The sequence below is a fragment of the Leptonychotes weddellii genome, chromosome 7, assembly GCF_054177405.1.
Source record: "Leptonychotes weddellii isolate Sample4059 chromosome 7, ASM5417740v2, whole genome shotgun sequence".
In the NCBI taxonomy this organism is placed as follows: domain Eukaryota; kingdom Metazoa; phylum Chordata; class Mammalia; order Carnivora; family Phocidae; genus Leptonychotes; species Leptonychotes weddellii.
The window spans coordinates 12,796,341-12,811,607 of NC_138375.1; positions in this window are offsets into that span (position 1 = coordinate 12,796,341).

Below are 15,267 nucleotides of genomic sequence, written 5' to 3' on the forward strand. Positions count from 1 at the left end.
AGTATAGTCTTGTATATCCTCCCCCCAACTTCAACTTCCCCTTCTATTATCTCACACACTATGGCACATTTGTTAAACTAAGTAAGGAGCGTTGCTATGTTCCTATTAACCAAATTCCAACCTATTTTGAGATTCCTCCAGTCTCTGTAATGTCCCCTTTCTGCTCCAGGATCTCGGCCAGGACACCCTGTTGTACTTGGTTGTCATGTCTCCTTTGTCTCCTCTGTTCTGTGATGGGTTTCTCAATCTTTTCTTGTCTTTCATTAGCTTGACAGTTTTGAGAGTGTCGGTCAGTTATTTTAAAGAATGTTCCTCAATTTGGGTTTGTCTGATGTTTTCTCATGATTAGACTAGGTTATAGACTTGGGGGCAGAAAACCACAGTGAGGAAATACCCTTCTCCTCACAAAGTATCAGAGTTACATGGTGCCCACGTGATTTGTCATTGGGGATGTTAACTTGATCATTTGGTTAAGATCATGCTTGCCAGGTTTCTACTCTGTAAAGTTACTATTTTCTCCTTTCTTTGGAAATGAGTCACTAAGTTCAGCCCATACTCGGCAGAGTGGAGGGATTAAGCTCCACCTCCTGGAGGAGAGTATATTTACATATATTCTTTGGGATTCAAAATCGTATTTTGATAATGTTTTTAATCAAAGGATTTTACCCTCAGTGGACCTGTGTTTTGTATGTGTGAAGAAAGGGAATACTATACACAAACGCTTCCTTATTTGTCTCTGTCCTGAGTGAATAGCGTGTGTCAGATGCTATGTTGACGCTCTCGAATCTTTTGTCTAAGATGTCCAACCATATTGACCTATGCAGGATTAGGGCGGAAGCGAGTAGAGGGAGATTTGCACATTCTTTTGAGTGTGTTTTCCTCTTTAGATGAAATGAAGCTGAATTCTAAATATGGAATATAATAAACTCATTGATTTTAGATCAAAGTTTGCATATGGCACAGTCCACATGGCTGCACATAAGTCTCAGTTCCAACTGTGTCTCCACACACTCAGTGGCTGGCTGACAAATAGGTTTCTAGCAGGATTTACATCACTGCCTCCTGTCTTGGACCTTAGCATCTATCCCTAAAGCAGACGTTAGGGATTGATTTCTATCCTTCCAAAATTCATCTGTTGAAACCCTAACCCCCAGAACTTCAGCATGGGACCTCATTTAGAAACAGTCTTTACAGGTTTGTAATTAGTAAGATGGAGTCATGAGGGTAGGCCCTAATCTTATATGACCGGTGTCCCTGTGAAAAAGCGGGCAATTTGGTCACAGAGACACAAACATAGAGAGAATGCCATGTGAAGGTTAAGGCAGAGATTGGGGCAATGCTTCTACCAGCCAAACAACACCAAAGATGGCCAGCAAATACCAGAAGTGAGGCAAGAGGTATAGAACAGATTCTTTCTCACAGCCTTAGAAGAACCAACCCCACCAACACCTTGACCTTGAAATTTCAGGCTCCAGACCTGTGAAACAATACATTTCCATTGTTTTAAGCCACCCAGTTGGTGGTGCTTTGTTACAGCACCCCTAGCAAAAGAATAGAATAGATCATTGAAGTTGGATTGAACGACCCAGCTTTTGTGGCTCAGAGCCTGGTTGGTTAGAAAGTTTTGTCTTGGTCACAGACTCCAGAAGGAATCTGAAACTTCTCCTTTTTACTATAAGCCCTTCACAATTAGACACTGGTACTAAATGTTCATTTAAGATGGTTTCATGGTGTGGATCATGTTGACATAATTCTGACGATATATAAGGAAGGTATTTCTTCGCCTTCCAAAATCTTCAAGGCCTGCTAGCTTCCCATCTACTGGTCCTGTTGCTATGACAAACCAATGCCAGATTTGGTAGTCAAATTCCTGTGCACTTCATAATGGCTGAACTCGTAGCTGAAGCATTCAGCTCTGCCTTCTGGTCTGGTCATAGCTGAGGTCAGCTGCACTTTTTTTTTTTCTTTTCTTTTCTGGCAAAGCAACATTACCTTTCCAGGTAGTGTGAAATGTGGTTGCTTATTTAGCAATTGAATTGAAAGGGTTTGTGCATTTTGCCTATGAATCAAGCTCCTGCCTTTCCCTGGCTCAGCCTTGTGCTGCATTAACCATGGCTCAGTGGACTACCCACAGCCCCAGAAGGGTGAGGGTGTGGACAATTCCATACAGCTGTGCCTGGCACCTAGCAGGTTATGGCAAATGTTTCTCAACTCATTCAGGGACCAGAATGTTTTCACTTTCCGAGAAAGAATTCCTTATGTGAAGGCCTGAGTGGTGGAGAAAAGAGGTGGTAGGTGGTTATAGTCATTAAAGTTATTTGAAAATTAACTCCTAGAAAGGCATTATCCTCTATTAGTCCTGCTCCAGAATCGTTCAGCTTATTTCTTAGGCATGCTGATGATAATCTAGGGAAACAGAACTATCATTATGTCTATGTAGCTTTTAAAGGAACTGAAATGTGGAAATGAACAAACAGCTCATAGGTGAACCCCACCCCTCCCCACTCTACAGTTTAATTCCAGTGTAATTGAAACTAACATTTCCCTAGGAGGGTATCTGCACATTTGAATAGGCCAGTGAAAACTTGGCACTTTTGTCTGTTTCCAACAAACTGTTGTCAAACACAGTTTTGGTCATTGAGGGTTGTGGAGGGTGAAGCAGGCCCTGGACTGTTCCTCTTTTAAACGAAGACATAGGATGGGGTGGGGCAGGAGAAGATGGCATTCCTTAACCAGGTAGCTGAACACAGTCTGGTCGAAGTGAGAGACCATCAGAGAATGGACTCTGTGTACATCACTGTTTGATCAAGTGTTACCGGTTAGGGGACCAGATGCAACTTTCAGGGTTGTGTCGCCTAGATTTGGAGGAATTCATTTCTTATATTTCATATTAGTTTTTTCATCTTTAGAGCAAAAATTCTAATTCATCCCCACGTGTGCCTATTTCATTTCTTTCTGCAGTTAGTATATTTTTAAGGAAAGAGCCTCCAGCTCCGATTTCTCCAACTGTCAATTCCTTATCTCTTCTTTGGAAATTACTACAGTTTGGATCATCTGGAGGGCAGTTTGGGGGCAACCTTCTATTCTCACAATGGCACCAAACCTTAAATTGGAACGTATCCAGGGAGGAGAGGAAAGCATTTCCAACAGCAAAATGAGCTAGGATAAATTAGAAAAAAGTACCAAGTACCTCAGTGTAGTGAGATTGTCACTTATCTGAGCAGAACCAAACAGCACGTTCTGAGGCCAGGTCAAAAGCTGAAAGAACAGAAGGGCAGGGGAAAAAGCTTAGAGGAGAGAGCAAAAGTAGATTAAAATAAAACAATGCAAAATAACCACAAATAAGGGAGGAATAGCCTGGTGGAGAGGTGCAGGAGTGGCGACCGACCCACAGTGGACATGATCATTTTTGGAGGCCTTCAGTGAGTGGCAGGCCATGATGGTGGCCAAGAGTTGTTGCCAGGTCTGAGTGGAAAGAAACCTGAACCATTTTGCTATGTAGAAACTCACCCACCTACACATCTTGGCCCATTGGGAGCAGATTATATTACAGCATGATAAAACACTTGCTCTTAATTATGATCTTTAGCTATCAGGAAAGTTTGAATTATGCTTACATATTTTACTAAAGAAGAAACAGAATAAATGAAGGGCTTAAAAGTTAAAGTTTTGGTGAAAGTGTTAAATTCAGGGATCTGTGAATGTGTTATATTCAGAGCCATTGATTCCTTGAGATGTTGGAAAATTGATGTGGAAATTACATCGTACCTTACTATTGACATAAAAGGATTGGAAATTAAATTTCAAAGAAAAAAATCATGGCCTTGAAATTATTATCAATGCAGTGGGGGCCAATTTATGAGACAAGCATTATAGAATGAAAGGAACAATAATGAAGATGTCCTGAAACACACACACACACACACACCCACACACACACCCTCATATACATACACGCTCCTACACACACACTTATACACATACTCATACACACCCACACACATACGCACTGTACTCACTTATACATACACACACTCTCATACCCATTCACACCCATTCACACACATTCACACACACACACACACTTCTTCTCCCCCGCCTGCCTTTTTACAGAAAGGACTGTATTTGTTACTCTTCCTGTTTTAGGATTTCGAAGTATGAAATCTACCCAGAAGGTGGAAGAACTAGTAGGAGAAAAGTCAGTTTGTGTCATGTAATGACAACTCTTAGCAGAATGTAGGTTCTGAGAAACCTCTTTTATCTGATAAACCTTGTGACTCATCCCTTCTCCCTCCTCTCCCCCACTTCAAGTCGGCTTAAACCTTTCCAGGGCTTTCTGTGCTCATGTATTAATGACAAGCTGACCCTGCATCCCCACGGGGCAAGGCATGCATCTGCGGTGAGAGGCCACGGTAGCAAGGGGAAGTCAGTGAGTAAGAGCCTCTTATTTCACAATCTCGGCCAGCAGAATGACTGTCCCCCTACCTGTTTACTAACTAAATGGGCACCACCAAAACCTCATTAGAACAGGAAGTCCAGGATCTGGAGTTCAGCATCCTCTCATCTCTGGTCCCATTGGACAGAGAGATTGCTGAGTCCCCGGGGGGTACACATGAAAAACCGTGGTTGAACCATGGCTTATTTTTCTAGTATATATGATATGTAGAGAAATTACATACTGAATAAAGGCCCATAATGACACATGACATTTTCATCTGTCTTTGTCTGTAAAGAAATGAGTGTGCTTAACATTTTTATTCAATTTTTAGTGGTGACAGCCTGGTCCATCACTTTCTTTTTTTTTTTTTTTTAAGATTTTATTTATTTATTTGACAGAGAGAGACACAGCAAGAGAGGGAACACAAGCAGGGGAAGTGGGAGAGGGAGAAGCAGGCTTCCCGTGAAGCAGGGAGCCCGATGCGGGGCTCAAGCCCAGGACCCTGGGATCATGACCTGAGCCGAAGGCAGACACTTAACAACTGAGCCACCCAGGTGCCCTGAGGTCCATCACTTTCTTTAGTTGATTTATCTCTTTCTAGAGATCAAGTTTTAAAGATCTATATGTAGATATTTGGTGGGTATATAACTGAAATCTAAGCATAGCATTATTTATGTACTCAGAGAAACCACAGAGAGTCTCCAGTTAGAGCATATAACTAAAACTGGGAACTATGATTAGTCCCTTAAGAATGTGGCATTAGGACAAATGAGAAGGCCCTCTGAATACATTATAAAACTGGGTTATAAGGGAGCAGAGTAGAGATTTGTATAGATCCTCATTAAGGGCAAAATGACTCCTAAGCTAGTTTAGACTCAATTTTCTGAGTTAATTAACTGTACCAATTTATTTATTTATTTTATTTTTTAAAAGATTTTATTTATTTATTTGTCAGAAAGAGAGAGAGAGCACAAGCAGGGGGAGTGGGAGAGGGAGAAGCAGGCTCCCCACTGAGCAAGGAGCCCGATGTGGGACTCGATCCCAGGACTCTGGGATCATGACCTGAGCTGAAGGCAGATGCTTCACCGACTGAGCCACCTGGGTATCCCTGTACCAATATATTTAAAGAAAGTATGTCCAATGCATGGATTGAGAAACCATAAAAGTAGAAAAAGGAGAGATCCAGAGGAGATCTTTGTGTGGTTCAACCAAGACTTGTCTGAGAGAGATGATGTTCTGAACCACTGTATTTCCAAAGGCAGGCATATTATTGTGGTTTTTATTCTTCATTTTTGACATATATTGGGTGTTTCAGGGTCAGGTGCTACATACCCTTATGTATTCTGTCACCTAATCCTCATAAAAACTCAAGGATGTGGACACCACTATTATCCTTATTTTATAGATGAGGATATTAAGGTTGAAGGGGGTCAAATTGTTTGGGTTCATAGAGCTGGTGAGTGGCAGTGTTAGGAGTTGAATTTCTTCTAGAGAACCTGTATATGTAAACACAATTCGGCAAATTTATGAGGACAAAAGGGAATTCTCTCCTCAGTTCTGCAAAGAGCAATGTGAGGATTAGGAGTTTGTGACTTGTCTCACAGTATGTGTGAGAATTAAAGCAATAGGGCGCCTGGGTGGCTCAGTTGGTTAAGCGACTGCCTTCGGCTCAGGTCATGATCCCAGGGTCATGGGATCGAGTCCCACATCGGGCTCCCTGCTCGGCGGGGAGTCTGCTTCTCCCTCTGACCCTCCCCCCTCTCATGTGCTCTCTCTCATTCTCTCTCTCTCAAATAAATAAATAAAAATCTTTAAAAAAAAACAAAACCAAAACTCCCAACTCTGGGGCACCTGGGTGGCTCAGTTAGTTAAGCGACTGCCTTTGGCTCAGGTCATGATCCCAGAGTCCTGGGATTGAGTCCCGCATCAGGCTCCCTGCTCGGCAGGGAATCTGCTTCTCCCTCTGACCCTCCCCCATCTTGCGCTCTCTCTCTCTCAAATAAATAAATAAAATCTTAAAAAAAAAAAAGAATTAAAGCAATAATTCAAGGTCTCTTGAATCTTGTCTTGGTTTGATGTATTTCCAGCATGGCAGAATGCTTCTTCTCCATGAGGAAATAATGAAAGAACAGACCAGTGAAGACCAGACTGCCTTCAGCACTGGGGCACCACTGGAGGATGGTACTCTTTGGAAAGAAGTAAATATGCCTAGATATATATAAATATATATGTATATATATGTATAGAGTCAATCCTCATTATTTGTGGATTCTATGTTCGGGAATTTGCCTACTTGCTAAAATTTATTTGTAGTCTCCAAATCAATACTCATGGCACTTTTGTGGCCATTTGCAGACATGCACAGAGTAGTAGAACATTGAACCACCTGATCCCCATGTTCCCAGGGAGCTTGACCAATGTGACCCTCTGCCTTCTTTTAGCTTTCATAATGTAAACAAGTAGCCTTTTCTCAACATATTTAATGCCACATTTTTCACACCTCTGTGCTTTTGGTTGGTGATTTTGCTGTTTGAAATGGTCCCCAAAGGCACTGCTAACGTCCTTCCTAAGTGCAAGGAGGCTGTAATGTGCCTTATGGAGAAAATACACATGTTAGATATATTTGTTCCGTCATGAGTTACAGTGCTGTTGGCTGTGAGTTTCATGTTAATGAATCAACAGCATAGATTAAACAAGGTATCTTTACACAGAAACCAGGTTATGTATTGATTAGTTGATGAAAATGTTGTGACCAGATGCTTGCAGAAACCTAATGCTCTATTTCCTCCAGGAGCAGGGGTTCAGTTTTTGCTAATTAATGTTTGTGGTGACTTTATAGAATATAAGAACGATGGATCATGAGAATCGATTGTGTGTGTGTGTGTGTATAAATACATCACAGTGAGATATATAGATAGATAAATGTATATATCTAAATAGGTACACCTAGATATCAATGTGTATCTATCTACACAGATATAAATGTATAAAGATATGAGAAGCTATCAATATAATAAACCTTCAATTAACATGCCAGCTATCATTACCTAGGTATCTGACTAGAATCGCTCTCCAACCCACAATCATTCCTGAGAAAGAAGATGATGAGTTTTCTGGCTCTAAGGAGCACTTCTCCATAGTCTGGAAGAAGCAGTAATAAACAAAGAAAAATCCTTACCCTCATGGAACTTACATTATGATAGAAGTTAAAAGACCTTGGTTTGCCACTGTATGTATAAAATCTAATTTACGGAACCTCGTACCCAGAAAGGACTCAATAGTTTTCCAACTACCTAAAAATCTTAAGGAAAAACTGGAGGTTTGATGAAGAAAGAGCAAAGTTCAAAGTTCAATGACTATGTTAGACTAAATAAAATAGACAAGTAAGCCAATGAGTACTGGGTAGGGGATTTTTGTAATGACTTGTCCTTGTTCTGAAACTTATTATTCTATGAACGGGTGTCTTGAGCTCTACATAAATAATGAGAATCCTATCTAATGTGGGAAATGAACACATGTTCTAGCTTTCAGGTCAATGAGTATGATATTCCTATTTCTTTTCTAGGTTGAGGAAGCAGATCCGTTCTGATGCAGTGCCAACAGAATACATGATCTGATTGTCCCAGTTATCTTGTGCCAAAAAAAGCAGGAACGGGCTTTCCAGTGTTCATTACTGAGTATTGAACATATTTAGTGTGAGAGTGCCTTAGAAACAAGCCACCCTTCAAAAGTTTCTAGGCAATTTGAATCAGGTTGCTGAGCTTTGAAAAAATCCTGCAGCCAAGTTTGGAGGGTCAAAGTGCTTGGAAAACGTATATACTCTAGGCTATTTCAAAAATGCAGCGCTCGAGCCAATATAAGCCGGACGCAGAACAATAATACGGACGGGAATAATACGAGGGTAGATTTTAACTGAAAGGAGGAGAAGGGGAGGGACAGTGTATGAGCATTTGCAAGATGGGGCAAGGATAAGTCCAATTTGCCTCAATAAATTATGCATAGTTAGGGGAAATTCTACGAGGTGGGGTCATTTAAGTGAGACTTGGAATGATCCACTGGAGATCAAAGCCATACATTATTGTGCCAAAATAACTCAAGTTCTGGAATTCCTGTGGGCAGTCTATCTGGACGGTCAAACTATACGACCTAGATATCTGGGGTCTGGGCGAAAGATTTGGAAGAATCAGGACCCTGCTCCAGAATAAAAGGGGCTGAGAGGTATGGGAGAAAGCCTGTTCAAATGAAATCGGATCTCATATATAGACTGACTCAACTATTTCTAAAGCCCCCTTTTATCCCTAAAATACAATAATTGTGTGAAAGAAAGGCAATAGTCTTGTTTCATAACAGGAATCATTTTCTTAGCCACAAAATTAAAAAGTACAATCAGCATGCCTACACCCTATACTGTTCATGCTATGTCCTCCTTGAGATGCAGAATTGCTCCCTTTCGTGTGGGGAAACTTTATTCTAGAGCTAACCGGGGGGCGCTGGGTGGCTCAGTCGTTAAGCGTCTGCCTTCGGCTCAGGTCTTGATCCCAGGGTCCTGGGATCGAGCCCCGCATCGGCTCCCTGCTCAGTCGGAAGCCTGCTTCTCCCTCTCCCACTCCCCCTGCTTGTGTTCCCTCTCTCGCTGGGTCTCTCTCTGTCAAATTAATAAATAAAATCATTATAAAAAAATAGAGCTAATAAATAACAAGGTAGAAGATGCATGTGTGCGGTGCCGTGAGGTGCGCTACTCAGCAATCCCTTGGAGCGAATCTGCTGCAGGAAGGAGGTGGGTGAGCCGGCCTGGCACCAGTCCATTCTTGCAGAAGGTAGGTGGCCTTTGATGGGTAAGCTCTGCTCCAGGGCTCGCTATCAGCCTGGACAAGGTGTCCTCAGAGCTCGCTGCCGGCTGAGGCTCCTCCCACCAAATCCCGCGCCTTTCCTGGGTGGAGAACTGCAGCTCAGCCAGAAGACTCTCCAAATAATCGCCGATCCCTCTCCCCTTCCTTTTATCCTTCAATGGCATCTCCCCCTCCCCCCACCAGACCCTCTCCAAGGGATGATGCCCTCTTTGCGTCCGCTTCTTGGAGCTCATGGACCGAGATACGTGAAAGAAAAGATTTCTGAGTCAGAAAGAACACACAGAGAGGAAGGGAACAATGTGTGTGTTTCGGACACTGGTCACTGGGTGCCTTCTTGGACCGAGGGCCTCGTGGAGCTGATAGATTGAAGTCCGGTAAGAGGTGACAGAGACTGGCCTCCTCTCTTGGACAGTGCCCAGGAGGGGCAGATGACCCACCTCGTGTGGACCGGGGGTCAAGGACCCTGGCTTCACCTTGGAACACTAGCTGATGTGGGGTGAGAGGAAATAGAGGGAGATCCACACAAAACCACCTGCAGCCAGCTCCACGTTTCTCACTGAGAGCCAAGCGAGGAGGCAGTTTTGTGGAGAAAGGCCAAGGTTGTACGCCCAGTGGCAAGCTGAGTTTCCTTCACAGCATTTCCATTCAGGATTCAGAGCCTGCTTCTGGGACCTCTCCTTTCTCTCAGGGCTCCCCTAACTGTTCATTTGTCCAGCAGCCCCCGGGTGGAAACGATAGGGACATTTGCCTGGCTTCACACCTCTCGTGTGAGCGGATCAGAGCTTCAGGCATTTCCATTGGTTCTGTAGCCGGACAAGATTCAATTGTGAGAAGTGAAAGGGGCAGAGAGATCATGGATATTACCGAAATACAAGGCACAGCAACAGTATCAGGTTTATAACCTGTTGCCTTGGAAGTCTAGAAAATAATAATAAAATCATACAGGCTGTTGTGCTCTGGGAACTGGAGACACACTCGGGGGGAAGTCTTCCTTCCGTGCCCCACACCAGCCCACTTTTCTCTTAACAAGGAAAGAGCTACTTACCTAGGTGGGTCAGAGGGAGGTTCTGCAGAGGCAAACATTCAGGAGTTACCTTTCGTCAGGTAACTCAACTATTTTCATAAATATTTCCTTTGAAAGGTCTTGCTTATGTTGAAGACCTGAGAGAGCACCTTTTGTAGACACAGAAGCTTAGTATTCTTTGCTTAATTCCGAGTTTGATTAGTAGGCATGTTTATCTTAAAAAAATATATATATATATATATAACTTAAGTCAAACTTTACATCAAAGCTAGATCACCTATAAAAGAAATAAGTTATCGTAATACACCTCATAATTTTTCCAGGATTTGGTAAACATATTCTTTTTTTTTTTTTTACTTCCTCGAAATGTTAGCTACCAAACAGAACCAAACAGAATATTAGATACATTTTTTAATTAAAAAGTTATTTAGAGAAAAAAATATAAGTTCCAATATTTCATATTTACGTCCTTCCTGAACTCTAAACAACAAACTTTATTAAAAGAAAAATAGGGCATATGAAGAACAAGCAAGGAAGGACAACTACTTGGGAGCCCATAGCAAATATAGCAGGGTCATTGTTCAAGTTAAGGGAGTATGATTGTCTGACAGCTATTTGTAGTTCTCATAAAATACCTTTTTCTCTGTATTCATTGCCGCTAGGATTGAAAGGGAGGTCTAAAATTTTCTGCTTTTAATTTCTTTGTCAACCTTCAGTAGCTGGTGAAAAAAAGAGAAAGGAACAGAATCACTAAGGGTTGGCCTTCATATTACCCCATTATCTATCCGCAAATTGCACTGAAGCCAGACAGATGGACAGCCACCTGCAGCCACACAGGCCCAGGGTCCCAAGGGATCTGTGTGCAAAGCAACCAGCATTGCAGGGCCCCGAAGCCGGCTCCTTCTGCCTCTGAACACCTCCAGCGTGGCTCTCTCTGGGCCAGCATCTCTTGTACCCACCAGCGAGGACCCGACTATTTTGTCTCAAACCAGGAGTGTTAATAGACTCTGACTCTCTGCAGCCAGCTGGGAACCTGTGCACCATTGTTTCCTCTTAACGCATGCCCTGTTGGGCAGCCCCTCTGTGAAGAGGCTGCCTCAGCAGTGGGAGAGGGGAGGGTGCTGCCACGGAAGCTTCCCTACCCTCAAGGGAGGTGAGGTCCTTTACCAAAAGGGCTTGGGAAACTTTATTGTCCTTTCTGGAGGAATACTCCTGTAAGTGAATAAAGAAGATTACCTTTACAAGCAGGTACCAACAACAGGTACCTTGTCTTTATAGCTCAAGACAATTTATTATTCCCATTTTAGAAGTTAAGTGAACACGGAACTATCTTAACTGCTTATTGTACTGGTTCTCAAAGTGGGATCCCAGGACCAGCAGCATCAGTATCACCTGGGAGCTTATTAGAAAGGCAGAATCTCTAGCTGTGCTCAAGACCTACTGAAAAGGAGACTGGAGGCAGGGCCAGAAATCTGTATTTAGCAAGACCTCATGTGAGTTTGCTGCATGCTCAAGTGTGAGGACTGCTATTTTATGCCTTTTGTTCATATTTCTATAATAGTACTAGCATTTTCAAATTCATGTCAAAATTCAAGTTTTCAAATTCATATCTGCAAACTGTTCCCTCCTACAAGTGGTTCATGGAGCTTATATTATCTCTTATTTCATGGGCTTTAAAAACTTCAAAAAGGTAGGCCTCTTTGGTCCTGGAGCCCGCATCTTTGGCTTTAAGTCATACACACATGCCCTAATTTTTGTCTTTATTCACAGAAGTCTTTAGATTCTATCCAGGTTGATCACCTGGTGGAACTTTACATTTCTTCGGCTCATAAGAGCTAGAAATGTATTTTCCTTCTGTTTCTTTTTTTTTTTTTTTTTAAAGATTTTATTTATTCATTTGACAGAGAGAGAGAGAGCATGCGCAGGGGGAGCAGGAGAGGGAGAAGCAAGCTCCCCGCCGAGCAGGGAGCCCAACGTGGGGCTCCTGGAGCTTGATCCCAGGACCCCAGGATCATGACCTGAGTTCGAGGCAGACACTTAACCGACTGAGCCACCCAGGCACCCCTTCCTTCAGTTTCTTAAGATCATTGAACTTGATGGAATCTCAAGATATTAAAAAGTGTATTTTCTTTCTCTCTCTTTTTTTAAAGATTTTATTTATGTATTTATCAGAGAGAGAGAGAACACAAGCGGGGGGAGCAGCAGGCAGAGGGAGAAGCAGGCTTCCCACCGAGCAGGAAGCCTGACACGGGACTCGATCCCAGGACCCTGGGATCATGACCTGAGCTGAAGGCAGACGCTTAACCGACTGAGCCACCGAGGTGTCCCTGAAAGTATGTTTTCGATTAAATTATAAGATCTTTTAAATCTTGATGTGATTCTGCATTCTTTTATAATATTAAAACTTCACAAGTTTGATGGGTATTTGAAATGATATCCAGTTGAATTTTGAACCTCTCACTTGTCTTTGTCTGACTTGCTGTCACAATCTAGGAGGCCATTCCAGCAACACATACACATACACAAGCATTCATGCACAATTAAACATTTTTAAGTTCACATGCTTTAGGAGCCTACTTTCCATTTTGTCTTCCTAAAAAGTCTGACTTTGGGTTGGAGTAGAAAGACAGGAGTTGAAACTTCTTTTATTCCTTTGGGAATTTTCTTAGAGAAGTAAATCAATATGAAGGACTGCAAGTAAGAAAAAGGAAATTCTTAACATTCACAGTGGATTGTATTGGTAAAGGTTTCTAAATTGGAGAATGTTTGAAAACTTATAGAGCTTGAAAAGAAAATTCTAGCTTCCATATCCAAGTAGTCTTTCACTTAACATTCATTAAACACATATTTACTGAGTCCCTACTCTGGGTCAGGCATGGCTCCCGGTGATTGGAAATATATGAGTGAACCAAATGAGTGGAGACAATAATACATTAGTAATATATATAGTATTTCAGAAGTGACTAAATGCTATGGAAAAAGGAAACCGTAGAGTAGGATAGTGGAGGAGAGAAGAAAGCAGTGGTTATGATTTTGAATAGGGTGGTCTGGGTATGCCTCACTGAAACCAGGTAATTTGAGCAAAGAGTTGAAGGAAATGAGGGAGTTAGCTCTGCGGATACATGGAGGGGAGGCTTCCAGATAGAGGGAGAAGCTAGAGCAAGGGTGTGGTTGAGGGCATCCATTGTGCTGGATCACAAGAATGAGGGGAGAACTCTAACTGGGGTCAACTCAAGTAGGTCATGGTGGCCATTTACAAGGGCTTTGGCCGTTCATTGGAGGGGACTAGGGAGCTATTACAGGGTATTAGACAGAGGAGTAACATGATCTGACATGTTTTCAAAGGGTCATGTATTTTGAATACACTTTGAAGGGGGCTATATCAGGTCCATAAAGAGTCTGTATTCCAGGTGAGAGATAATGGCCTGGGCTGGTATTTGTAGCAATGGATGTGGTAAGCAGTGTTTAGGTACTAGATGGTCTTTGAAGGTGGGTTCTAGAGCATTTTTGATGAATTAGATGTGGGATATGGTGTGTTTTATTTATATAAGAAATTTAGTTTGTTGGATTGTTTTTCAACTCTATTGAAGAAATTTCTAGAATTGACTCAGTATGTTCACCCTTTCCAATAAAAAGATTCACATTTCAGGGTGTGTTATTAATTTGTTAGGGTTGCCATAACAAATACCACAAACAGAGTGGCTTAAACAACAGAAAATAATTTTCCCACATTTCTAGATTCTAGAAGCCTGAGATCAGGGTGTTGGCAGGGCAGTTCCTTCTGAGGTCTCTCTCCTTCCTTCCTTCTCTCTGTGTTTCACAAGGTCTTCCCTTCATGCGTGTCTGTGTATTAATCTCCTCTTTTAAGGATCTTAGATTAGATTAGGACCCACCCATATGACCCCATTTCACCTTACTTTAAAAAAAAAAAATTTATTTGAGAGAAAGAGAGTGAGCATGCGCATGCGAGTGGTGAGGGGGAGGGGCAGAAGGAGAGGGAGAGGGAGAATACCAAGCAGACTCCCAGCTGAGTATGGAGCCCAACACGGGGCTTGATCCCAGGATCCCAGGATCATGACCTGAGCCAAATCTAAGAGTCGGACACTCAACCAACTGAGCCACTCAGGTGTCCCCACCTTACTTTTTTAAATGTGCTATGCCCAAATACAATCACATTCTGAGGTACTAGGCATTAGGGCTTCAACCCTATGACTTTTGGGGGACACATGTCAGCCCCTAACAGTGTGCATTGTACATTTTACTCACTCACATATTGTCATTTTAGTCATGGTTGTGCACGGCACACAGCCTTTGTGATATGCAATCTAGAAACACATCTGAAGACCCTGACAAAATCGATTCCTATTTCACAGTGAGATCATTTAAAATAAACTGGAGCTCATTCTTAGCAGTCCTTGGAAGCATCTCAGTTTTGGATTTATCATGATTCAATTTAAGTAGAAGCAAGATACTTTTCATTTGTACCTGCTATTCAAGATAGCACTATCACTAGGAAGAATATTGAGTTAGAGGTAATTTTTAAGCATCTTATTTATTTCTGATAAGAAAGATTACTTGCTTATTGTTTTAAAAGACTCAGTTGCTACAGAAATACCTACTCTGGAAGGGGAGAATCTCCTGTAATCTAGCCCAACAGTTTGTTCAAGGACTTAGATGCTAATAGGGATGAGGCAGCCACTGAAGTGCTCTACCTGCCGACATGTCAGAACCCCCCGAGGTTCAATCATGGGGCTATTGCTGGATTGTTCTGACCACCCACAGACTGTGATCAGTTTGGACTTGGGCCATGATTTGTTGGCCCAGTTGATGATTTCTGAGAGCCCAGCATCGGCGCCTCATCTCCACCTGGGCAGGAGGTGGGGGGTAGTGACACGGGAGCCTCCAAAAGGTTCTATTCTGTCAGGGTGGGGGAGCAAGGCCGTGCAGTGAGGCTT